This window comes from Cavia porcellus, unplaced genomic scaffold, assembly GCF_034190915.1.
Source record: "Cavia porcellus strain 051 isolate PalLab524CR breed Dunkin Hartley unplaced genomic scaffold, mCavPor4.1 scaffold_14, whole genome shotgun sequence".
Taxonomy (NCBI): Eukaryota; Metazoa; Chordata; class Mammalia; order Rodentia; family Caviidae; genus Cavia; species Cavia porcellus.
The window spans coordinates 70,773,650-70,799,109 of record NW_026947497.1 but is presented as its reverse complement, the minus strand read 5'-3'; the positions used below and the strand labels follow the sequence as shown (position 1 = coordinate 70,799,109).

General features: G+C 35.7%; 1 protein-coding gene and 1 non-coding gene across 5 annotated transcripts in view; both read right to left on the bottom strand.

Annotated features, from left to right (window-relative positions):
• Positions 1 to 25,460, bottom strand: part of Tp63 (tumor protein p63) — a 208,315-nt gene that overhangs the window by 162,622 nt on the left and 20,233 nt on the right. The gene's annotated exons all lie outside the window — the stretch shown is intronic.
• On the bottom strand, positions 22,096 to 22,214 carry LOC111753606 (5S ribosomal RNA). The gene has a single exon (XR_002788408.1). It is a non-coding gene; the product is annotated as a 5S ribosomal RNA (ribosomal RNA).

The window sequence follows — 25,460 nt, the reverse complement described above, 5'->3', positions numbered from 1 at the left end:
CATACTTTTTTCATTGGGAAAATTCAGAGTAGAACAATAACTTATTATTATATAATTATTATAATACCCCAAATCTGAACAACAACTACAATAAAAACCCTGACAAGATGAGTGGAGAAAATACAGAGCAAGGGAGCTCTCAGTCATTCATAGTGGGAACTCAAAGAGTTGTGTACACCTGAGAATATAGTTTCTTACAAAGTGAAACATAGCCTTACTCTAAGAACAAGCAATCATGCTTCTAAATATTTATTCAGCTGGTATGCCTACACAGAAATGTGCATTGAAATGTCTACAGAAATTTTATTCATAATCATAAAAAAATTGGAAAAAACTGAGGCGTTCCTTAATATCTTTAACCTCTTTCAACCAGATCCATCTCCTGAAAGCACACGTAAGTATGAATTTGTTGACGGGTATCATGACCTCAGGATCAAATCCCCTCCACCTCAGTATGAACACGTGAGACTTTTGGGAACATTTGGAGCTAAAACAGACTACTTAATAAAGGGAAACTGAGATCCTTGAATAAATAGATTATTTTATGACTGAGGTAGCAAATACACAAGATAAGCTTTAAATATTTTGTAACAGTAAGAATTACAGAAGAGCTAAAAACTAAATATAAAAACCAGGATAGTGTGTTGAAGAAATAAGGGACCTTAGTGAGAGAGCGTCCAATGACCAAAATGGAGCAATTTGTGGAATAAAATAAAGTAACATTTAGTATAGCTCAAAGAATAACTAATTGCCCATGAATTTAAAATGATATAATAAATGTTCAAATAAATGAGAAGAGCATGCAGAAGAATTCCAAAATAATTTATATAGATATTTTACTTGCAGGGAGGAAACTCAGTTCTCATTCCTCAAGTATGGACTATATCCAACCACTTCCTTCACATGAGTATAGTTTGGAAAGACTGGGGGAAAAAAGCATTAACTTTTAGGTGGATGTTGTAGTTTATTTAAATGTCTCCCCAAAGCCTCATTCAGTCGTGGAGGCGACTGCATCCAGCATTTGTGGTCGGTTCCTTGCCTAGCGCTGGACGGGCGGTGTGAGTGTTTCACTGGCCCAGGAGCGTAATGCAGGAAGAAGATGGGCCTTTGCTTTCATTGTTACTTTCGCTTTCACTCTGGCTGTTGGCAGTGGCCATGAATGGCTGCCTAGCTGTGCTGGGCTACCTTGGAGCCAACTGAGTATGGACTGAAACCTCCAAGAACTGTGAGAAATAAACCTTTTCTTCCCTAACTTTGGGAATCAGGTGTTTTGTCTCAACAAATGAAAAGTAACTAAGACAGTGGAGAAACCCAACAGATGCCGGTCAGCAGGTGATCAGTATTGACTAACACTGCTTTACCAATGTAATCACATGATGCAAAGATACTTGAAAGAAAGAAAGACTGTAGGTAATGGTACCTGTGACATAGTTATTCAATGATTTTTTTTTTCTCTGTAGAGGAGGGGAACTTCAAACATACTGTTTTCCAAAAACTTTCTTGAGAATTTCTCATTTAGAACATATCAGATTTTTATACTAGTCTTAAGATCATATTGAAAAGACTCCAATATACTTGCTAATGCTTGGCTCCATAATGGATTAATCAGATCTCTCAATGCCTAAGCAGATGGGGAGGATAATTCACGAGGTGGCCTGAAGCAGCTGGCTGGACCTCGGCTCACTGTGAATGGAGTCTAGAAGGTCATGGCTCCAGCACCTAAGGGTCCCCATTTCTCACAGCTCTGGACTGTTCCTGCGTCAATGATTCTGTCATGAATATTCTCTTTATTCCGCATCCCTCAGTGGTTCATAGAGTGTCTTTTTCCTGTCAAGTTCACAAAGAAAATGCATTTATATATCACTGCTTATGCTTTTCTTTCCTTACACTTTCATAAAAAGTGCACTCTGCTTCTGAAATGAAGGAAAGGTCTATTGCTTTGCTATGCCTATTTTTGGACTATTGAATTATAAGTTATATTGCTTTTCTTTTGAAATGAGGTGTAAGCTACTTTAAAGATGAAAGAGAAAGAGGAAAGAAAAGAAAATGAAATGGAAATAAAAAGAAAAATAGAAGCAAAAGAAAAAGGAAAGGAGGAGAAGGAGGTTAATAGCAAATAAAGTGAGGGAAAAATAATGAAAGCAAGAAAAACAAAGAAACATGTATTTTCAAAGCAAAATCCCTTAGTATTGTAAAAGTATTTGTGTTTGATAAGTTGCCAAGGAAACAGCCTTTAAACAGAGAGCACTGCTTTGTAGAGTGTTTAAAGAGTCAAACTCAGGTAAGCTTGTTCAATAGTCTGACATATCAGTATCAACTGACAGCTGCTATTTATCAGTGAAACAATGAATACTAGAAATGATGTTTCAAGATAAAATTATACCTGCTTTTGGAAACAACAGGCTAAGACCACACAAATCATTGAATGTGCATCAGAAGGAAAAGGGTTAGAATCCTCACAATCCTGTGTTCTAATACTGGAGTAACCAGGTCAACTTTGAGCAGTGCTCCTTCTATTACACCTTGAACATGAGTGTCTGGGGGAAGATGATCTCATGATCTGTCTAACAGGTTGGTTACAGCCGTGATGTTCTGTGCTCCTAGTAATGTTTATCACCCAATTAAAAATACACTCGTATTGTACACTAAATAGCAATAAAAGCCCACAGACATCAGTGGAAAAACAAAATATAACACCCTCTGTTAGGAGAGAAACCTATGGCGTTGTCAACACAGGAAAACAGAAATACAGACTTAGATATCGAAGCTACGAAACATGCTTTCTTTGTGCAGATGCAACCACGACCCTTAAATGGAGAAGGGAGTATTTAAAGCAGTGCTTTCAGCAGAAGCAACTTTGTCTCTCTGGGAACATTCTGAGAACTGTAGAAACATTTTTGTTTGACACAGCTTGGGGAATAGGGGTGTTATTTATCTGGTACAAAGAGATCAGAGATGCTTCTAAATTCTTGCAATAGACTAGAGAGCTCCCCACAAAAAAGAATAAGCCATCCCCTAATGCTAATTGCCAAGGATGAGAAATTTTGAGTTGCAGTGTACAGTGTATCACCTTCCAATGTCTGACGGTAATAGAACAAGTAACCTACTAAATATAAAAGTGAGAAATTTAAATGACTTTGTATCTTGCTTGTCATGGTGAAACACAGACTACAAATTCACAATATTGACAATTCCTGGCAACTTTCTAAAATATAACAAACTGAGTGCAGGAATCCAATCAAACAAGTATCTCCAGGATAAACTTCAAACATGTGAAAATGTGTTCCAATTCTAATTCTAAACATGAGTCAAACAGAAGAATTAAATGGACATCTACGCATAATTTTGTACTCGTAGAACCTGTTGGTGAAGTGATTCCACAAAAATGGTTAATGCTCACATTGAATTGGTCAGCACAAAGCAAAACAAAACAAGCAAAAAATAATGGAACGAATCAAGACTATAGTAAAAATCAGTGAAACCACGTGAACAACAGGCCCAGTTATCATTTTTCCCTGTCCCTTATTCCAGATGGGTTTGGATTCCTTCTTTTAAAAACAGTGTTTGTGATGGCTGCCTTGATTGTCAGCTTGGTTGGATTAACAGACTCTTGAAAAGATTGTGAGGGCATTGAAAGGTCAAAGCTGAGTGGGCTGGTACGAGGTGGAACCTGGGTGGAGAAAGTGGTCCTGGAGACTTACTTGATTCCTTGCCCTTTCCTCTCTCTCTCTTCATGTGTGCTCTGCCTCTAGGTCCCCATGCAATGAACAACTTTCTTTCAAGACACTCTTCTGCCCTGATTTTCCTGCCTTGGTACCAGCTACAGTGGGCTGAAATCTCTGCAAAGCCAAAATTAACCTCTCCTTTATATTGTGGGCGTAAGTTATTTTGCAGTCCCAGTGGGATAGCTCGTTCTTGGTCTGTGAGTCTTTTACTTAAAAGGAATCCAAAGAAATGTGTGTCAAGGTTCTTCAAGGTAGATCAGTGAGGGACTCGTGAAATGACAACAGTTTTACCAAAATCACACGAGACCTCCGTTGCAGGTAAAGAGATCACAGGATGTTAGAGCTAGAAGTAAAATTACTTATTACTTGTTTTACCTCAACATTCATGTAAGGGAATAGAGATCTTGGAGATAACGTGTAGAGGAACTTGACACAGTGATGGGTCTAATCCAAAGTCGCCTCAGTACCAGAACCAGAATCTCATCTCTAGAACATAGCCTTCATTTAAACTGACAAGAGATGTACAGATTAAGTACATATAGTCTCTCCACATTTTGTCGTGTTCTTCATAATGTGGATAAATTAACATATGTACTAGAAAGTCTTTTATAAAATTCTAAAATGGTTTCCAGGAGATTATAAGTCTGAGAAGACAAAGGAACTTTAAAGTTAGCAAAAAATATGTATGAATTGAAAATTACATCACATAGTATTTAACTACTTAATTACATCATCCAGTATTTAACTACTTCAGACCGTCAGTGTGACAGCAATAATGAGGTAAGAGAGTAGCAGAGATCCCCTTTCCAAAGGAGAGAAGAACCCAAGAACCCAAGGAGACTCCCTGCTAAAAATGTAAAGACACAATACGGACAACTTGAGCAAAGAAACCTGCCTGATCTGTTCTCAAAAGCCATCCTTGTTATCTTCGATTCCCTTGCCCCAAAAGTAACTGACAATATCATAAGCAGAGCTTCAGTATAAAATATTGCTTTTACAAAGCAGAAGCAGATTGTTGGAGTTTCTCAACAATTTAAAACACTCCTCCTGTGCATGACCTTATGATATTTTAAAATACATAATCATGTGTGCAAAAAAGGAACAAGTAAACTAGTTACAGCAATAACCTTTTTTATTTCAAGAGCCTTTTGAAAATCTAAAATTTTCTAGTACTTTCAGGAAATGTACACAGTTGCACAAAATTGTGGGGGTACTTTGTGTACATGTGACTCCCAAGTCACTCAGAAGGCCATCAATACACCCCAGATTCTTTAGATGAAGAATTGTATTGTAGAATATGATGGCATTAAGATGCTTGCTGTTGAATAAGTTAAACTGTTAAACTGCTGAGCAAGTAAACTGTTGAACAAGTTAAACAAGTTAAACTGAGGCCTCAGGGCCTCAGTTTCTCCATGGCTTAGAAGATAGATTTGGACATTGGCTACCTTGTCATTTAACAGCATATGGAGGATGACAGAGGATGGTATCTTAGCCCCATCAGAAAACCCCATCTGCTACCACCTAGGAGCAGGATTTAAGGAGTTTTCTTCCTCTCTCTGGGACTTGGGCTCTGCAATATAAAAGAAGGAACAAATGCAAGGTGATCGATAAGTAGTTTTAAACTCTAATGTTTGGAATTCTTAATTCAAAACAGAGTAAGGTGGCCGAAGGAAACACCTTTATCTGTCTAATAAGCAGTAGCAGCTAGGTGCACTTGCTCTAAAGAAGAACATTTCTAGGAGCACTGAAGCCACACTTGCAAGACAAGCCACACTTGTCTAACACACTTGCTTCTGGCTAAGATCTAGGTGTGCAAGGTGAAGAAGCAGCCTGTATTAGTAGATATCAGCTTTTCTATCAGCTCCCTCAAGAAGGTTCCTGGCTACAAACATTTGAAGGATTGAACTTTATCAGTAGCCAATCTTCACTTTCAATTGAGCACAGAGATAAGTTACTCAGCTGGGTTTTGAGAGAACAGTCAGGAAGTAGCTTCTGAGCCAGCAGAGAAGAAACAGCTGTTTCTGAGTCCCAGGGGTGTTGTAGCCAATTCTTTTAGTGTCAAATGTGTGTGTAAATGGCATCCTCTAAGACCTGAGTGTGTCTGTTTGCAATCAAGTAGCTTTCCTCAGGCACAAAAACAACTGGTATAAATCATCCTTATCTCAGGAAAGATCACACTGTTTTCACAGTCACTGATAACATTTTTTTTTTTATTTTTGCAAGTGAAAGGTCTGCAGTCTTGAGTTAAATAATGTCTCTCTTAGGTCTCAAGTTATTCATCTCTAAAGTGTGTGTGAGGGGTTTAGACAGCCTCTTCTTTAAAGCACTTTGCAGGTTGAAGCTTTTAATGATAGTTCATTTTTCTCCAAATAAAAATGTTTCTTTAAACTAATACTCCTACCACCCAGATATTTTTAAAGAAGGAACCACTGATCATTACTTTTGGACTTTCTAGTGTAATCATTACTTTCCTTTACTCTAATAGATTTTCAGAGAAAATGGCCAGTTTTTCTTCATATTGCACTATGTGAACTTTTCCTTTGAAATGAGAAGGAAATGCTACAACACAGTCTTGTCTTGTAAAGGATGCATTTGTGTGCCTCACAGATTTTATGCTCCAACAGGTATTTGCTGGACATCTGCTACATTACAGAACATTGTGAGTTCGGTGTTAGTTTTGCTCTCAAGGTAATGCTGGTGGCTTGATAATTAAACGATACTTAGCGGGCATTCTATGCAAAGACCCAACTGAAGTTTAATGTTTTGTGGCAATGATCCTACCCTGTGATTGTTTTGCCATTCTTTAATCAATCTAAACAACTGGTAGTCACTGTTTTGTAGCAGCTCATTCCATTTTTTTTAACACAAAACTCTGTCTTCTTGTGAAATTGAGCAAGAGTACAAATGAGGTGCTCACTGTACAAGGAAGTAAAAATGTAAGAAATCTGGAAAGACATCCTGAACCCATTTGGCCTCGAAAATAAAATCTGAGCTGGGTTCAGACATAGGGTAAGCTGCTGCCAACAAAGCAGATGCTTATCCACTTGCTTTCTCATCTCTTAAAAAAATGTGCTATGTAAAAAGAAAACTTTGCATTTATGTGAGCACTAGTTTAGGAAATAGGAAATCTACATAGTGGTTCATCACAACTAAGTAAAATCAAGTGAATTTGATAAGGGAATCATGGACTTTGAGTGATCATTGGATTCCAGACTTCAACATAAGACCTCTCCCTAATCAATGAACAATGGAAACTGTTCTGTTCAACTGTGTAAAGATATATAGTCTACTTCATTATCCAGAGTGCCAGTTTTCAATTCTCCACTAGTCCAACCGCATCAACCCTCTTTTTTGCAACACCTAAAAATCCTGACATTTTTCCCCTCAGTAAATTCTCAGTAAAATGTTTCATTACCGTGGTCCCTAACCTGTCAAGATAGTGTATATATATACTCATCCATGTTTTAAAAGTTCATCCTTATCTAGCTCTTCCAGTAATCACATTTCCAAGGAAGCCACAGTTCCAAGGTACCTCACAGACCAAAATGTGACAGTATTTTCCTCCTAAAGCACTAAGGATGTTGTACTGTCCCACATCCTGGCTATTTGGACAACATTATGGTTACCTGTAAGACAGATCTGTGTCTAGCTGTTGTTGTTTAGAGCAACACTTGTCACTTGGTCACTGTCTTCCATTTCCACCCTCAGTATTGAGGGACAAGCTGCAAAGACGGGTTCCATTTTTTTTTTTAATCTTAACAAAGAAAAACACAAAATTTCAGGAGACAAACTCAATAATCAGTACCTAGATTGGTCTCAGATTACATGATCCTCAGTTCTTTCTCTTCCCTAGAATGATAAGTCACAGGTTTGTATGTTCTTTCCTTGTACCTTCGCCACAAAATCAAACAATTTAGAAAACTTCTAGTCAAACTCTTCATTTTAGAGGTGAAAAACATGTGACTCAAACTGTGATAGCCAAGATGATAGAAGTCTGCTTCTTGGTTCAAGTTAAGACAGCTATACAGAACTTCTCTTTCCCAAGGCATTGACGTCCCTCATCCATCTTCCCACCTGTTCATTAGTTTTGCAGCTATTTCAATTTTTTGGAGCTTATATTACTTTAGGAAGTTGCTTTGTTGTTGCTTTATGATGAAGAAATATATTTCCTCTAATTCACCCGCATACTCTTTAATAGCAAGACTCCTGGGAAGACACAGATGTATTAAACAAGTTGTTACCTGGTTTCTAATTCAGTAAAGGAGAACCAGCAAGGAGAGAAACATCTTTCTTTCCTTTTTCCTCTTTCTTAATCTTTTATGTCTACTTACTGGAGACTTACTGTGAATTGGTTCTGGAAATAAAAAACATTTAGGCCTTAATGGAATTGATAGGAAATCATGTCCTATGAGAGATGCTCAAAGTAAGTGCTACAAGAATGCACTGAAAGTCCTAGAAGTATATCCAGGAGAACAGTAGAAGCTGAGTTGAAAAGCATTGAGGTAGGAGACAAGAAAGAATAGTGAGCTGATGACAAAGAAGAAAAGTCCTGGAACTTTTCAACATGAAGAGAGGCCACTGGGGATACAATGTCCAGGGCTTACAATGAGGAAGACAAACCAAAAAGATAGAAACTGAGCTCTCTGGTCCATCGGGAGCTTGGTCTTCACAATTCTTTACTCTTCCAATCACTTAGCGTTCCTCCGCTTTGGTCTTCTGTCCCAGCCACCTCCTTACAATCGCTTCCCCTTTCCAGAGGTGCCTTGGCACTATTATAATCTACCCACTGAATCTTAGCTGTGGTTACATTTTAAATAATCTCATATTTTGTAGGGAAATATCATAACATTCATCATGTATTTTTTTTAACATCTTGCTTTTAGTTTTCCTGGAGGCTTTTCATACTTTGTGGCCTTCTTTTTCTCTTCCACTTTTTCCCCAAAGTATTCTAATCTCTATTTATCTCAGCATCTCTATTACAAATGCAATATGAGTATATTCTCACTATAGAAATTTAAGTAACATGGAAGATCATGGAATCTTCCATTGATACACATTTCCATTCTTCTTAAGGTTGGCACTACCAATAATGCTTTTGTTTTTACTTTATTTGTATATTTCTTTTTACTCATTTCCTGAGAACACACACTTGGATAAAGCCTTAAAAATTCATAGATCAGTTCTACAACTCTTAATATCATGCATAAGGTAGTATTTTTTCCTCCTTCCTTAATCAATTTCCTCAACTTCTTGTTGACAATTTCAAAAAAGGACACAATTTTTAATACACTGTCTTATATTCATGTTTTTTTGGCTCAGTATAATTCTTCTTCCCTGAAGAAGAATTCTTCTTTACTTGTATGGATTTTACATCACTGAATGTGTCATTCCTAAAGTTTATCCTTTAACGCTCTGTCTGGCTGCCCGCAATAGCATTCATACTATATTTGACAATTTTATATTTATCTTTCTCCCCTATAGGATGTTAAGATTCTGAAGATAAAAGTATACATTTTGTTTTAAGTATTCTTGGCACCTAGCAAGGAACCATGAGTAGCAAACAAATGTTGGACTAGTAAATGGAAGAATGAAAGGTGAGAGGAAACTATTTTTTATGAGAAATATGGTTCCGTAATTTCGAGGTGTTGTAATTCTAAAGAAAGTCTACATCACGCTGTGTTTTCTTTTACCACGTATGCCGCCTTTTACAGCCATAATGATATTTCCCCAATTGCTTCCACGTAGTTGACAAAACTGCACATGTTTAGCATGTAATCAAATCTTCTTAGATCCAAAATTTGACTCTAAAACATCACTGAACCTAATTTTTTTAAAATCTTAGGTGACACATCTGAATTCTGCAGATTTCCTTTTGATGAGAACATTGGACACTTTCACACTTTGAGAGCAGGTGCTGAGTTGTTGTTATCCCAGGTCATGCAAGACAGAGATTCTATAAATTCAGAAGTAGTGAGCAGAGCATAGGACCGGCAGGATATTGTGATGACTTCATGTTCAAGTAAAGAGGAGACCAAGTTCCCAACAAAGGAACAGAGGATGAAATCATCATTTTGGCTGTGCCTGGGAACTGAATTTGTCCAACTATAGGATGGGACATTCTATCTGTTAACATGATAGGGGACAGAACTGACTCACCGCCGGATGCCAAGAAAGAAATACAACTCTTCATGTATTAGAAATGGCATTTTTTCTGCTGCCTACTGTGTCTTCTATTCTGGCATCTTGTATTTCAGCAACTGAGTTGTCAAAGAAAGATTTGTTTCTAAAGGGAAGTGAATAAATTAAGCACGTACGATAAACTATTATCAAACAAACACATAGAGAGGAGGGGTTATACAAGACATGAAGGCCATAATGGACCCAGCTTCAGTTTAGCTCTGCCAGAATAGGTCTTGGGCAACTTATATCCTTTTCTGCTTATTTTCTCATCTAGATGTCTTTTCTGCAGTTGTTGGTAAGCTTAAATGAATAAATACATAAAGAGCACCTAAAACATCTCCTAGCATATATTAATCTAGTATTGTTCTTTTAGGTAATATCTTCTTAGTCATTAAGAGCTTGAGTGATGGGATAGTGTAAACTTGGGTTTATAACTCAACTTTACCACTTCATTGCTGCATGGATCTGGCAAGAAACTTAACTGTAATCTCTACCATGGATTTCTAAATTTCTATTTCTAAATCATAAGACTCTTGTGAAAATCAGTGCACATATAGTAAGCATCCTAATTTATAACCCTTAGTGACATTTATAATCCTCTTTTTAATTGCTCAATAATTAGGATTCTAGGCATCTAAACTTTCATTCTCTTGACACATCCCAGTCTAACATAGGACATAGAATAATAGTTTGGGGACCATCCAGAACTCTGGAAATAGAAGAGAAATCCATAAATTCACAGAAGTAATTGTGTTGCCTATGTTACTTCTGAATAGAAATTATTAAAGTAGAAAAAAACGTTGCATCCTTTCCAGGTGAAATAATTTAGCTAAAAGTCATAGAGAATGTTTCATTTTTAATTTCCTTAGATTTCTGTTTTGTTTTGTTTCTGTATTTTGGCTATTGTAAGTAATGCTTCAATGGAAACCTTGTTTTATGCTTTAAAGTGATTTTCTCCCTTTAGAACCAAATCTCAGAAATGAAATGCTAGTCAAATGCTGAACATTCTTAAATCTTCTGCAAGGTATTACTCTAGTTTCATCCAAGATGAGACAACAATTTTGAAGTAATAGTATAATGACGTACCCATGTTTAAAAGCCTTCTAAAAAGACGGGGTATTAAAATTAAAAAGGAAATAGAGGTGCTAATTTATTTAGCAAAAAAAAATATCAACTAGTTAACTTTCCTCTTCAATTTCCACCAAAATTGAGCATTTTTCATGTATAACACTGGAAATCTGCAGTCTTTCTTTTATTGTTTGAGTAACATTGGTCTACAATGTCATTTGCAAACAGAGACAATAGTATTTCTTTCTTTCTGATTAAAGTTTTATGTTGCTTTTCAATTTTCTTATTTTAAACAGAATAAAACCAAACAAAATAGAATAAAGCCAATCAAAACAAAACAGTGGAAGTAATGCAAGTCTTCAAAACAAGATAATAGGAAGTCAACAATGGCTACCATTATGCACCCTGTTATATTAAAAATAGCTGCCTATATCACCAGACATAATAAAATCAGAGACTGAAGAGAATAAAACAAGAACAAAACAATGAAAGTGATACAAATCTTCAAAACAGGATAATAGGAAATCCACGATGACTAACAAAATATATCTTGTTGTCTTTGAAATAGCTGCCCATGCCATCAGATATAATAAAATCAAACAAAACAAAACAGAATAAAACCAAACAATTAAAATGACATAGGACTTTAAAACAAGATAATAGGGAACTGACAATGACTATCACCTACAGAAGGAAATCTCCCATGGTTGCTAAACTGCATGTTGTTATCTTCCAAATAGATGCTCAGACCACTGACCTTAGGCCTGAAGTATTCAAATACTAAAATACAAGCATTAAGTTGTTATTTTTTTTTTCTACCTCAGTAACTTCCATCCCAACCTGTGTTTCTATGGATTGACCAGTTGCTTACGGTGGTGGGAGTTGGTGGTAGAGGTGGCTTGGCTCTTCTTGTCTCCCAACCCATATGCTGGCCAGCTCACAGGAAGGAGCTGGCTTTTCCTTTCTCCTCCTCATCGCTTGAGACTGCTGCTAACTCACAGGAAGGGATTGGCTTCTTGTTTCTTCTCTAGTATCCCATGACTACCACTGGCTCACAGGAAGGAGTTTACTTCTTGTTTCTCCTCCCAATGTCCTGCTCACTTTTATGTTTTTGGAGGAAGAAAAAGACTATTGATGTAACCCCATCACAAATTGAGGGATGTCTGCATATAAGCTATTGAAACAATTTAATAGTGAGAAAACAGCCTGGTCTAATATAAAGGGGACAGTTCACTCTTGCATGGTGGTCCATCTTCATACCACAGGGTGTACTTTATTTTCTACCTTACCTCGGCCCAAACTCATTCTATAGAATCTATTTCTTTTCCTACCTTTAATAAAACTTTGCCATTATTTAAAAAGTAATGGGAACAAAGTTCCTGAATAGACACTCAAAAGCAAATTTACAAACTGTTACTTGACATATGAAAAAAGTATCACTTATAATCTGGAAAATGCTATGTGAAATAAATCAGACATAGGTTACTTATCACTTGGTTTCTCTTATAAGAGAAAATCACATACAAACAATTAAAAGAGCAAAATGAAGGCTAAATGACAGGAAACTGGGAGATAGAACTTCTGCAGATATTGGATTTAGAGACAGAAGGAAAAGGAAGGAAGAAGTTAAAAATGATTAAGATGGGGCTGGGGATTTAGCTCAGCGGCATAAGCGCCTGCCTTGCAAGCAGGCAGTCGTGAGTTCGATCTCTGGAACCGATAAAAAATGAAAAAGACAAAAAAAAAAAAAAAAAAAAATGATTAAGATGCAATATGTATATATTAAACTCCCCAGGGTATATGTACTCATTATCTGCCACAAACGTGTACTAATAAAAAATAAATTTAAAAAAGCAAAACCATGAGGCTAGGGATATTGCTCAGTAGCATAAACACTTGCCTGCCAAGCACAGGGTCCCGTTCAATGCCTGAGACAAAAAAACAAAAAACAAAAAATGCAAAACCACAATGAACTACCCTACAACTGACAGAATGGTTACTACCAAAAACACAAAAGAGATCAAATTTGGACAACATGTACAGAAAATGGAATCTTTGTATGTTGTTGGTGGGATTGTAAATTATGAAAAATAGTATGGAACATTCTCAAAAAATTAAAAATATTCCACTGTATGATTCAGCAACCTCACATTGTCTATATCCAAGAGATATGGAGTCGAAGTCTTAAAGAAATATCTGTACTACCAAGTTCAATCTAGCAGTACACATAATAGTCAAGATATAGAATCAAGCTAGTGTCCATTGATGGAGAATGAATAAGGTAAGGGCACATAGATGCATATAGTGTATAAATATTATGTAAGTCAACATCGATGAAACTGAAAAACAATGAGCTAAATGAAATAAGTTAGGCACAGAAAGATACTGGTTGTTGGCAGCAAATGGGGTGTGTGGAAATAGGTCAAAGTATATAAAGCTGCAGTTATGCAGAATGAAATATTTCTGAAGTTTTTTTTTTATTTTTATTTTTTATTTATTTATTTATTTATTTTTTTGTCTTTTTCCTTTTTTATCAGTACCCGGGGATTCAACTCGCAAATGCCTGCTTGCAAGGCAGGCGCTTATGCTGCTGAGCTAAATCTCCAGCCCCAATATTTCTGAAGATTTAAGGTACAGCATGGTGATTGCAGGTAATAATTTTAGTTCTGCACTTGAAATATTCTGAAAGTAAATCTTAGAAGTTTTCACTACACCTACAAAAAATTTTACCTTTCTGAAGTAATGAACCATTTATTTTGATCATGATACTTTTTTAACAGTGTATACTTATTTAAAACATGTTTTGCACCATAAATATGTACATATTTATTTGTTAGTTATATTTTAATAAATTGGGGGAAAATAAATGTTTCATAAGTGTGTTAGAAAGAGTGCAGAGTTCTTTTGGGTGAGGACATTAAAGGCCAGAGGAGTTGTGAGAGGACATTAAACTCTATCTCTCAAACAACAAGTTAACCCAATGGAACGTTTCACGTAAGGAACTAAACCTCTGTTCTCAGCATCTTAAGTAACAGGGCAATTGGGGACCAGAAGACATAAACTGTAGCTTCGTTTTCATCAGTGCAATCCACCCAGCCTCTCAGTGTTTGAGGGGGAAAAATATACTTACAACTTTGTCCTAACTTTCTTCACGTGAATCCTTTTATGTGTCAAGACTGATTCAGACATCAAGGCGGGACACAAATTAAGTAGACTAGTTAAAAAGTCTGTGAATTGGGAACATGGAAAATATTTTTGATCCCTAAATTACTTATGTGACCTGACCCAAACTTCCAATATGGAATTTATCATAACATTATATTCAATTAAATTTTTAAATATAATCTAGAATTCTTTTGCACTCTGCATTTTTATAACCTTTTGAAAAAAATAACCTATGCACATAGTATTTTTCTACTTAACATAATAATTAAATGTAATTAAATAAGTATTGTTTGATGAAAGTATTTCTGCCATGGTATGAACATTGGCCCCCATCTCTAAATTCACACATTGAAATCATACAACCAAAGCTGATGCTATATGGAGATGGGGCATTACGAAGATGACTGGACCATGAAGGCAAAGATCTCTACTTAAATGACCTTACAAAGAAGTCTCCACAGTGTTTGCTAGCCCCTTCCATGTGAAGATTCAGTGAAAAAGGTCCTATCTATGAACCAGGAAATAAGCAATGGTCAGACATAAATTCTGCAAGTCCTTGATCATGGACATACTAGCCTGAAAAACTGAGAAAAAATTTATTTTCTATGAGCTACCCAGTTTAAGGTATTTGCTGTGACAGTGTGTATAGATTAAGACATTGTCCAAAATCTTCCAAGCATTATTACAGTGGACAAAAGTGAACCTGTTTTTTAGATATGGTGTACTAGATAGATTCTTCTATTTTTCATCAGCTTAGCTCATTTCTGATACTAGCTTCAGGTCCAGAGGGCAATTCTGTGCCCCTTCAGTTCTGTCACCCATGCATGGAGCCTCATCTCAAGCTCATTTTATGTGTGTATCTATGCATTCTGCTCCACTGCCTTCTCCAGTGCAACAGAAACCTTGGTGTGGTGCATGTGCCACCTGCCTAGGCAGAGTACTGGGGCAATGAATGACTTCCTTTCATATCCAAGGAATGAACCTGGTAAGTAAATATGCAACGGGATCTAAAAGCATGAGAATGTTTAAATTTTTAAAAAATGAGTATAGTATAGTATACAAAATGCCATGAATCCCACTCAAAACCCTCTCTTTCACTCTTAGCATACTTATCCCATCATTGTGGGTACTATGTGAAGCACTTCGAAAGGTTCTCTTTAGTGAGTTTTTTTATTTGTACTACAGAGACTGCCTTGATGTATTGAATCAATCCAAAACTCTTAGCTTTTACAGTCATTTTGACTTTGGGCAGAATTCATAAGGTGCCAGATCTGGTGGAAAAAGGTATTGATAACATCACATAATATCTTTATGACCCTGTCATTCCATAGGAAATTGACTATTTTATACTTAGATTATGTGGCTGCCAAATTTACTTCCTCATGCACACTTCTTGAGGCTTTCCTCAGTGATCCATTTTTCTGGCTTTTCCAACTTCCTGGGGTCTCCACTGCCTCTTCAGCTTCACACTCACAATTTCACATGCTTCCCTCTTAGGGGCAGACTGCCTACCTCCAGGGCCTTTTTCTGAAACCTGAGTGGAAGCCTTCCATGTGGATGTACCATATGGAAGAGACCAGGATCTTCTGCCTCCTGAAGCAGCAGCCAGGCTTTCTCTGTCTTGGTCATGGTGGTCTGGATTGCTGAGTGCTATGAACCCAGTTTCTAGGGACAAAATCTGGAACCTGGTGCCCCGGGACTCTCTTCTCAAAGCAAAGTCCTCCATCTTTGCAACTTTGAGGCTGCAAAGGATAGAAGCTGCAAAAGGTTCTTGTGGTGATCTCAGCCATCATTTCTATTTTCCATTTTCAAAGTAATTGGTTTTTTAATACTAAAAATGCCTGTAAAATTCTCTGGTTCGTCTTTGCAGGTTTTAACTTTATCAGAAATTTTTTCTGGCCAAATTAAGAACTTTTTAAGTCGTTTCACTGGATTTTTTGTTCTTAATTTTCAAGTTACAGTTGTCTAAAAGCAACTAATAGAAGCCGTCCTACTGTTTTAATATTAGATTGATTTGGAATTTTCTTCCACCATATTTGTCTCCTGCCTTTAATCTTCATTATTCACAAAGTCTTCAGACATAAGCAAAATGTACACAAATTTTTGGCCGAAGAATAATACACATGACCTGGAGTCCAACCATCAATGCAGTCCTTATTCCTAAATGAAAGCTCTAAAGCCTGATATTTGCCAGTTGCATTTCTGTTAGCATTTTGGTCTGTTGAGTGTTAAGCTTGGCTCATGGCATTCTGTGGTTGCTCCAGCCAGGATCTCCAAAGCTTTTCAAATTCCTCCACCAAGATAGTTACAAAGGCTTCTGAAATCACACAGCAATGACCTGACTCTAGTCTCAAAATATATTACAGTTACTTTCTCGTTGGTCTGGGACAAAACAGCCCAGACTCAAAAGTTAAAGGCGGAAAATTTATTTTAGATCGGAATTTGTAGAGGTTTCATGCCACAATGAGCAGGTTCCAAGACAGGACACAATGGCAGAAGAGAAACAGCTCATGGCATGGCATGGCAGGCTGGAAGTAGCAGCCTTTTTTCTGCTTTCCTTTTTTATGCCATCCAGACTGTAAGGATATTGGTAGGTGCCACCCACATTCAGTGTGAATCTTTCCTCTTCAATATGTCAATTATCCACACCCAGCACCATGCTAAAACAATCAGAGGACTCATCCAGTGTCCCACACCCATGATCCGGGATGACACACCCATCATCCAGTTACTTCCCAAAAGTCCCACCCATGAGCACCTGAGGTTTTGGGTGGATACCTAAACATAAATCATAACAGACTGAATGAAAGTGTTTTGTTTGGTTTTTCTTTATTGGCATTGTTTGACATCTCTTTTTATGTCAATATACTAGTTTCTCTCTAAAACCACTATTATGTCACCTTAATTGATTCTATTTGATCTAGAGTCAATATATATCACTTGAGATCTAAATTTCACACAGAAATTCGTCACTTACTTTTCCTTTTAGGTGAACACTTAAACATTCCTAAGATTCCTTGATGTGTTACATACTTTTGACATACTATTAATGTTGTTTTAGTGTTTATCTTACTTAACATAGGATAATTTCTATTTATTCATTTCAAATTCATTGATGTGTAATGTTCAAGCAGTAATTCTAAATGTTTGGTTTATTGTAACATTGTTGTAGGTTTTCTATTTTATTTCATTTTATACTTTTTATTTCTCTACTTAGATTCCTACCTGTCTAATATTGTGAGCATATTTTTCCTTTTATGTCTTGAGATTATTAATAATTCCCTTTCAGCTTTTTTGCTAAGTAAAACCCTCAGGAATATCTCAAAGTGTTTTTTATTAAATTCATTTTTTTTCTCTTGTGTAGTAATTTTTAGAAAAATTTGTACGGGGCTTTTTGAATGATATGAGTTAGATGCACTGAATTTTGTTATTTTTCTTTGAAATATGGAGATTTTTGTCTGAGTACACAGTTAAATTACTAAGCATTTACTTTGAACGTGCATTGGGTTATTTTTATGCTTCTTTAAGACATATTAATGTCATGCTTAATGTGTTTCTTGTGTCCTTCCAACTTGGTGAGAAACTGCCCAGTCTCCTGTGGGTAATATCAAAGCTGAGACTTACACTTTAATAAGTAGGTATCTAACAGGCCTAACTCTAGAACAGAAGTTAGCAAACTATGGCCTGTGGGACAAAGCTGGACCAACATCTGGTAATTTTGTAATTAGAGCTTTATTAGAGCATAATTACCCCCATTCGTTTATTGCCTATAGACTCTTTCATGCTACAGGAGCAGAGTTAGGTAGATGCAATAAAGGGCACATGTATGAGGGATTCTAACATCTTTACTTTTGGTACTTTACAGAAAAAAAAAAATTGTTGACCCCTTATTTGTGAAATGATACATACAAGAGACATAGCCATTCTCCTAACTCAGCTGAATGCTCGGGATACTTACAAGCTTTCTCCATGCTGGCTGAGGTGGAACATCAAGGTCTCCCACAAATTCACCCTTCAGACTCTCAGTTCTTCTTCTCATGAGTCTGTAGTATTTGCTTACAATTTAGCTTCCCTGAGCTCATCCTAGAGCATAAGAAATTCAGCCTTTAACAGATTCTGGACAGCAGCACCGACACAAACCTAGGGCCCACCAGTCATCTCAGCTGCTTCTTTTCTGATGTCCTCGCCTATGGATTTCAGATTCTTTAATAGTTCTTCATGCTAATGTCTCTGCTACAATTAAGTAAATATTTAAGTAACTGGGTTTTGATGTCACTTCCTTTGCTAAAGAAAACTATATTTACGTTAGATATTAAATATTCATCATACTGATAATTATATGAATATATATTTAGAGTTTTCACACTTTTTTAAAAGTTCCTTTTTAGTGCCTTTCACATAAAGGATCTAGATCCAAATAACGCTTTCATATACTTACTGGAAGCTATAATTAAGCCAAAGTTGTACTTAAAATTAAAAATAAAAAAGACAAGCCTCTAAAATAGAAGCACTAATAAGACCTTAAATGAACTTTCCTAACTGTCTTGGCTGCAGAAATTAGCTGACTTTTATCTATAAAAAGAATAATTGGTGTATTAGTTAGGTTACTTTCTGCTGCAAGTAATAGCCACCTCAATTAAAAGTGGCTATATTTTTCACATGACAAGATGCCCAAACTGTGATTCCAGGATTAATTCAATGGTTCAGCCACAGCACTGAGGTCTCAGGTTCTTCTCTTTCCTGTCCACCATCATCAACATGCTGACTTCAGTTCTCAGACCGGTCTTCTCAAAGTGGGATGAAAACTGCCATGGCTCCACCTATCACGTTCACCGCATTTCTCAAGCTACCTAGTCTCCAATCTAGTTGAGAGCTTTGCACAAACTGTGCCAAATTGGGACACGGTCCTGCACAAAAGCAGTTTAACTGGTATAAACAAAAGATTGTAACATCAAACTGAGGCTGACGTCAGAGGTCGCACAAGCTGATCACTCTTTGCAATATTCTTCCATTCTTGATGCCCAGTTCAATTTCTGTAGCCGTAGTCAATTTTGTGCTATGAAATTGATGTTGTTAAAGCAGAGTAGAGAAAAAGTAAGTAATAGAAAAAGAAATAGTGATACCATAAAAATGAAGGAGATATAAAATAATCTGGAGAACAGATAATAGTAAAGTGTAATGAATTAATAATGAAGAAATAATAAGTTTTGATTACAGATACATTGATTCTAATATTGTTCATAGTTTATTTTCCATTTTTTTATTTTTAGAAAGTACTTCAGTTTTAATAAAAATGAGACTCTACTGTAATATTACCATTTCAGACTGGGGAAAGACAGTATTTTATATCAAGAAATGTTGCGACATAAATTCATTTTATGAATCATCTCTAACAGAATTATTTGAATTTTAAAAAGCATAAAACAAACCAAGCCAAAACAAAACAGAACAAAGCAGATCAGAACAAAACAATGCAAGCAACTCAGGACTTCAAAACAAAACAACAGGAAATCAACAGTGGGCAACCACAGTGTCTCCTGCTTTCCCCAAAATAGTTGTCCATATCTTCACACAACGAATTCAAACAAAACAAAATAGTATAAAACTGATCAAGACAAAAGAATGAAAGCATTACAAGCCTTCAAAACCAGACAATAGGAAAATCAACAATGGCTACAACAATGTCTGTTCTATTCAAAATAACTGCCCATACCTTCACACATATTGAAATCAAATAATAGAAAACAGACTAAAACCAAACAAAACAAAGGAAAAAAACATTATTGGACTTCAAAACAAGACAACAGAAAATAAGCCATAGCTACCATAATGTCTTGTTTTCTTCAAGGTAGCTGTTCATACCATCAAATATAACAAAATCAATTCTTATAAATTCTTTAGGATAAATTCTAGGCATATATAAGCCTATGCATGTACATCTATCCTTTCTGTTTTAGAGAGAAAAACAAAACAAAACAAAAGCAAAACAAAAAAACAAAAGAGACAAATAACAATAATAAAGTGTCTAAAACAATAAGAATATAGGCTTTCAAACCAAGGTGGTAGGAACATAACTAAGGTTGTTACTTTGCATACTTATCTTCAAAAGAATTACTCAGATTACCAGATATAAACATGCAAAATTGATCTAATCCTATGAATGCTACCTGTTTTGTTCCAAGAACTAATTGAAGTACTAGTACAATCAGCTATACTAAGGGTATGTATTCAAACTTATATATTTTTTTCTTTCACCTCCCTTCTTATCTCCTTTTCCATATCTGAGTTATTTTTTCCCTTTTGCGTAGTTTCTTATCCTTCCCCAATATTTACTGAAGGTTTTGTATCTTATTTACTCTTTCAGTTTGTTATACTAGGGAGGCACTATACTTTTTACACATATGAGTTTGATTTATTTCACTTATGAATATGGTCTCAAGTCACATCTATTTGCCTATAAAAGTGTCAATATCGTCCTTCTTTATAGCTGAGTAGTACTCCAGTATACAATGGAGTCATTGTATAAAAATACCATATCTTTTTATCCATTCCCCAGTTGATGAGCATTTAGGTTGTTTCCAAGATTTGGCTATTACAAATTGTGCTGCCATAAAGTAGCTTTACATATATCATTGTGGTATGATGTTTTCAATTCTTCTGAGAATACACCCACAAGTGGAATAAGACTTCCATTCCCAGCTTTTTGAGGAATCTTGAAACTGATTTCCATAGTGGTTGCACCAGTCTACACTTCCAACAGCTCTGAAGAGCTTCTTTTTCCACACAGCTTCTCTAACATTTATTATTGATGTTTTTCTTTCTGGAGTGAGATGGAATCTCAGTGTTTCTTTAATTTGTACTTCTCTAATGACCAATGATGCTGAACATTTTTTCATGTATTTTTTGCCATTTGTATTTCTTCAGCTGAGAAGTGTGTTTTTATCTCACATATGCCCATGTTTGGATTGGGTCTTTGAATTTCATGGCTTTGATTTTTTTTTAATTCTTTACATGTTCTAGATAGAAGTGTTTTGTCAGAGAGAGATGACTAAGATTTACTGGTTTTCTTTTCACTTTGCTAGATATTTCTTTCAACATGCAAAGCTTTTTAATAAGATGAGATCCCGGTTGTGATTCTGGGAAATGTTTCCCATGTAGTTTGACTTTTGTTCATAAATTCTCTGCCTCTCCCTCTATGTCTTCAAGATTTTTACCAACTTTGTCTGCCAGAAAATTTAGTGTTTCTGTTTTAATATTTAGATTATTTTGTTTCTAGTTTACTGAATGGTGATAGGCATGGGTCTAGTTTTAGTTTTCAGCATACAGAAAGCCAGTTTTTCTAACACTGTTTATTAAAGAAGCTATCTTTCTTCCAGTGAACATGTTTGGCCCCTTTGGCAAAGACAAGGTGGCTGAATGTGTTTGTAGTTGTGGTCATATCTCCTAATCTATTTCACTGATTTTCATGTCTGTTTTTATTCCAGTACTCTGATGATTTTATCACAGTAGCTTTGTAGTATAACTTCAAGTCAGGGATTGTGATGCCTCCTGCCTTGCCTTTGTTGCCTAGAATTTGCTTTGCTATTCTAGGTCTCTAATGGTTCCAGATGAATTTTAGGAATGATTTCTCTAGATCTGTGAGGTATATTAATGGTATTTTGATTGGAATTGCATTAAATCTGTATAACAATGTTGGAAGAATGGCCATTTCCACAATGTTTGTTCTTCTTATCCATGAACAGGGGATATCTTTCCATTTTCTGAGATCCTCTCTGATTTTTTTTCAAAGTGTTGTGATTTTCACTGAGTAGATCTTTTATTTCCTTTGTTAGATTGATTTCTAAGAATTTCATTTTTTTGGATGTTATTGGAGAGGTTGTGATTTCTCTCACTCTGTGATTTTGTTGTTTGTTTATAGGAATGCTATTGATTTTTTTTTTTTTTTTTTTCATATTTAAGCCTACAGCACCCGGTATTCCCAGGCGGTCTCCCATCCAAGTACTAACCAGGCCCGACCCTGCTTAGCTTCCGAGATCAGACGAGATCGGGCGCGTTCAGGGTGGTATGGCCGTAGACGCTATTGATTTTTTGAATGTTGATTTTGTATCCAGCTACCTTACTGAATTTAGTTATAGCATCTAGAAGTCTTTCAATAGAGTCCTGGGAGTCTTCTATGTTGAGTATCATGTCATCAGCAAAAAATGGTAATTTAACTTTTTCCTCTCTTAACTTTATTCCTTTTATTTCTCTCTCTTGTCTAATTGCTCTGGCTAATGTTTCCAGTACTATATTGAGTAGGAGTGGTGAAAATGGACATCCTTGTCTTGTCCCTGATTTTAGAATGAAAGATTTCATTTTTGACTATTTAATATGATGCTGGTTTTTGGTTTATCATGGATGGCTTTTATCAGATTGAGGTAAAGACCATCTATTCCAATTTTCTGTAGGAATCTTGTCATGAATGAGGGTTGAACTTTATCAAAAGATTTTTTTTTGCCTCTATTGAAATGATCATGTGATTCTTATCTTTGGTTTTATCGATGAGTGTTATGTTTATTAATTTGCATATGTTGAACCCATCACTGCATTCCTGGGATGAATCCCACTTGATCGTGGTGTATAATCTTCTTGATGACTTGCTGCATTCTGTTTGCCAGTATTTTTTTTGAGGATTTTTGCACTGATATTCATTAGGAATATTGGCCCATAGTTCTCTCTTTTTTGTTGGGTCTTTCTCTGCTTTTGGTATTAGGGTAATATCTGCTTCCAAGAATGAGTTAGAGAAAATTGATTTGTTTCATTTTCACTGGCGAGTTTGAGGAGTGTGGGCAGTAAGTCTTCCTTGAATTCCTTTCTAGAATTTAGCCATGAATACATTAGGACCTGGTCTTTTCTTTTTGGTAGGGTTCTAATTACATTTTCAATTTCATTAATTAAAATGGGTTATTCAGAATTTTACATCTTCTTGATCCAGCTTTGATAATTCATAAGTATTTAAGAATCTGTCAGGGCTGGAGGTTTAGCTCAGTGTCATAAGCGCCTGCCTTGCAAGCAGCCAGTCATGAGTTCGATCCCCAGTACCGATAAAAAGGAAAAAGACCAAAAAAAAAAAAAAAAAAAAAAAAGAATCTGTCCATTTCATCTGTGTTATCAAACCTATGAGAGTAAAGTTTTTCAAACCGGGTATTGATCATCTTCTGTATTTCCACAGGATCTGCAGTGATTTTACCCTTTTCATTCCTTATTGCCTGAATTTGAGTTGTTTCTTTCTTTTTCCTAATAAAGTTGACTAGGAGCTTATCAATTTTATTTATTTTTTCAAAGAACCAATCCCTTGATTTGTTAATTCTTTGTTTTGTTTTCGTAGTCTCTACTGTGTTGTTTTCTGCTCTGATTTTTATAATTTCTTCCCTTCTTTGGGCTTTGGGCTTGACTTTACTCTTCTTTTTCTGGATGTTTTAGGTGTAGCCTCAGGTTGTCTATTTGTGTTCATTCTGTTTTCCTGAAGTGGGAATTCACTGCAATAAATTTCCATCTGAGGACTGCTTTCACTGCATCTTACAGGTTTTGGTAAGTTGTATTTGTATTTTTATTTCCTTGTAGATGTTGCTTAATTCCTTCCTTAATTTCCTCTGTGACCCAATGATTGCTCAGGAGTGTATTATTTAATTTCCATCTGGTTGTGAAGCTTTTGCAGTTTTTTGTCATTAATTTCTAGTTTCATGGCACTATGATCAGATAACATGTGTGGGATAAATTTGATTCTTTTGCATTTATTTAAGCATGTTCTATGGGCTAGAATATGGTCTATTTTAGATAATATTCCGTGTGGTGCTGAGAAGAATGTGTATTCTGATGTTGTTGGGCGAACCACCCTGTACATGTCTACTAAGTCCATTTGTTCACAAGTTTGATTCAGTTTGCTATTTTTTTGCTGACTTTCTGCCCATTTGATCTATATAGCTGAATGTTCCCATATTTGGTGCATTTATATTTAGGATTTTTACCTTTTGCTCTTAAAATTTTCCCCTAACTAGTATGTAGTGACCTTCTTTATCTTTTCTGATCATTGTTGAAGTTCAGATTGTCTGCAAACAGAATAGCTACCCCTGCTTGTTTTGGGGGGTGTTATTGCATAAAATAATTGTTTTTCATCCTTTGACTTTCAGTCTATGAATTTCCTTTTTGAGTAAATGGGTTTCTTGTAGAGCATATATGATTGAATGTTGTTTCTTGATCCATTCTGCCGGTCTGTTTCTTTTATTTGGTGAATTGAGACCACTTGCATTAAAGGTTATTTTTGTCATGTTATATTTCTGCTGTTGCTTCTTTACCTTTTGCCTTTGTTTAATTGTTTGTATTGCTTAGTGATTTTTTTCTGTTGGTGTTGTTGAAGTCATAGTTATTTTTATGTCTATCTAAAATATCTTTCAATATTTTTTGCATGGTATTCAGGAAGTTTTTCAGCTGTTCTTTGTCAGGGAAATATCTTATTTCTACATCAATTTTGAAGAATAGTTTTGCAGGGTACATCCAGCTGGGTTGGAATCATTTTCCTTTAGTATTTCAAATACTTCACTCCATGATTTTCTTGACTTTATTGTTTTTGTTGAGAAGTCTGTTATGATTTTGATGGGATTACCTTTATAGATAATCGATTTCTTTTCTCTAACAGCTTTTAATGTTATGTTCTTATGTTGAATTTATGGGATGTTGATTATTATATGTCTGGGTGCAATTTTATTTTGGTTATGGCTAGTTGGGGTTCCACATGCCTCCCTAATCTGAATGTCAGTTTCCTTTAAGATGTTTAGGAAATTTTTGACTGTTACTTCTATAAATACTCTTTTTATATCATTTCAGTTGTCACCTTCTTTTTCATTTGTACTGATCAAAATTTTATGTGAAGACATAAAATATTAAAGTTTTATTAAACCTTGCCACATTAATATTGTTGATCCATTTAGTATAATAGCAGATGAGACATGCGAAGTGGAACATACCTATAATCCCAATACTTGGGAGGATGAAGTAGAAAGACTACAAGTTCAAGGCTAGTCTATACTCTATAGGAAATTTAAAACCAGTCTGGACTCTGTTGTCTCCAAAAATAGTAAATGAATGTCATCACATTTAATATCCAAGTGCAAAACTGAATAGCCTATAATCATTAAAATATTCCACAAAAAAAGAGAAAGAGAAGAAGACCTAAGTAGTATCTCTGTCACATTTTCCTGAAATTGGATCAAGAAAAATTAAAACTGTACAATGGCATCTTCAATAGGATAGAGGGCCATAAATTTTGAATTCTACGCCACTGTT